Genomic DNA, 2500 nt, shown 5'->3' with positions numbered 1-2500 from the left:
CCGTTAAAAATGCTTATGTAATTATCAGACCCATAAGAAAAATAAGTACAGTACATGCCCCATGCCCTGTTCTTTTTGTACCCGCGGTCTGTAGATGGCGATCACGGTTCGGGAAAAAAAATCGAAACCAGATACGGAACACGAGTTGTTACAACTTTGAAGAACATGGAATTAAATGGAATTAATAAAAAAAAAATTCTTCTGTAGCTGATCTGGTTTATAGTTTGTCTTGACTAGATCTCCTTTTTATAGTTTGTGTCACGTTCTTGGGGAGGGGGATGGTGTGCGTGTGTATGTCTGTTTACGTGTTTGTATTAGATAATTTGTATGTGTGTGGGTGTGTGTGTGTATGTGTGCGTGTGCGTATGTGTGTTTGTGTGTGCATGTGTTTTTACTGGTGTGTTTACGTTGATTAGATTATTTGTGTGTGTGTGTGTGTGTGCCTTTAACCGTAGAACTAACGTTGCGTTTAAGACCAATGCCATAACTGCCGTGTGTTTGTTTAGATTTGCATTTATATATTTACTTGACACACCTTGACCTTATTTCACATCTTCAGGCATTGTGAAAAGCGGAAGCCCATTACCCTTTCCCGCAGTTAATTCGCAGAGCAAACATGACCATATCAATAGCCGCTAACTGTGTTTTTTTAATTTTTTCATATTTTTGTTTTATTATACACGAAATAGGATTTAAAAAGAGAGAGAGAGACCATAAGACGAAAACGATCCATATGATGCAGGGGGAAAAAAGGAGAAAGGATGAAAAGGAGAGAAAAAAGAGAAAAAAATAATCTAACAGTAAATGAGGGACAGACTCCGAATCGGAAAGAGCCTGGTTGACATTTAGCAAAACGGGCAGAGTGTGCCACCTCCTCCTCCCACCCCCCCTCTCTCTTCCCCTCCCCTCCACCCCTCTCTCTTCTCCTCTCCATTCCCCTCTCTCTCTCTTTTCCTCCACATCACCCACTCTAATTTCTCCTCCCCTTCCCCCTTTCTTTCTTCCCTCTCTTTTTTCCCTTCATCATCACCCACTCTCCTTTCCCTCACCCTCTTCCTTTTCTCTCCTTCCCCTCTCTCTCTCCCAAAACCTTCATATTTCTCTCATCTCTTCCTCTCCACCACACTCTCTAGCCCTCCCCTCTACCCTACCTTTTCTCTCTGTCTCTTTCCCATATTTTCCCTCTCTTTCTCTTCCCCTCCTTTTTCCCTCTCTCTCTCTCCTTTCTTGTTTCTCTTTCTCTACCCTTCCTCTGTCTTTCTTCCCTATTCCCCTTATCTCCTCCCTCTTCTCTCCCCCCCCCCCCCACTTTCAACCAATCCCTTCTCCGTATTTTCCCCTCCCCTTCCTCTGTCTCTTTTCCCCTCCCCTCCCCTTTTCTCTATTCCTCTCCTCTTCGCCTGTTTTTTTTTCTCCCCTTCCCCTTCACCTGTCTTTCTTCCCCTCCCCTTTACCTGTCTTCCTTCTCCTCCATTTCCTCCGCCTTTCTTCCCCTCTCCATTCCTCCCTCTCTTCCACTCTCCTTTCTCTCTCTTCCCTTCCTCTTCCCCTGTCTCCCTTCTCTCTTCTTGTCTGTCTCCCCTTCCTATGTCTTTCTTCCCCTTCCCCTCCTTTCCCCCAACCCACGCATTTTCTTTATCCAATCTTTTTCTCTCACTTGTTGACTGCTCGGATGTGTTCATTCAACGCTCCGATTTAGACAAATATTTCTAATAATTTCTTCTCACTCTCCTATTTTCTTGAGTTATCGCTGTCTGTCTGTCTGTCTCGCTCTCTTTATTTTTCTCTTTCGTTCTGTCTATATATCTGTATCTATATGTCTATCTATCTATCTGTCTATATATCTGTCTGTCTACCTATCTATATAACTATATAACTATATATATATATATATATATATATATATATATATATATATACATATATCTATATATATTGACAGATATTTAGAGACAGACAGACAGACAAAACAAAAGGCAGGTAACCTTTATCTCTCTAAATGTGCCCATTCACTTCATCCGAATAACATTTTATCTATTAAATCCGATGAGTAATGCGCGCGCTAAAAGGATAATTTATTTTGGAGGATAACAAGCTCCCCAACGCCCAGATCCCGAGGCTAGACGTATGCGGGGGGAGGGATAGGGGGTGGGAGTGGGGGCTAGAAAAACGAAAATCTAAATCTAAAATCTAAATTGTTCTATTTTGGATACTCAGTCACCTTTCCGCCACCTAATCATAGTGCTCTATTTTGTTATATATCATTCCGTCACGTGACACGAAATGGAGATGCATTATTCCTAAAATACGAGGTTTTGGAATCACAGACAGTGAAGGAACAGTAGGAGTTTAAAGACTATAACACACAATTAACACACGTATAATCTATTACGTATACGAGTACCTTCTCTATTACACGAGGGTATAAAAAGGCACTAATTAATTGACACATCCCCACAGCGTATATACCTGCCTAAAGAAACAAGGAAGGTGGATAGCT

This window comes from Penaeus chinensis, chromosome 1 (genome assembly GCF_019202785.1).
Source record: "Penaeus chinensis breed Huanghai No. 1 chromosome 1, ASM1920278v2, whole genome shotgun sequence".
NCBI lineage: Eukaryota > Metazoa > Arthropoda > Malacostraca > Decapoda > Penaeidae > Penaeus > Penaeus chinensis.
Note: the sequence above shows the minus strand (reverse complement) of the source record.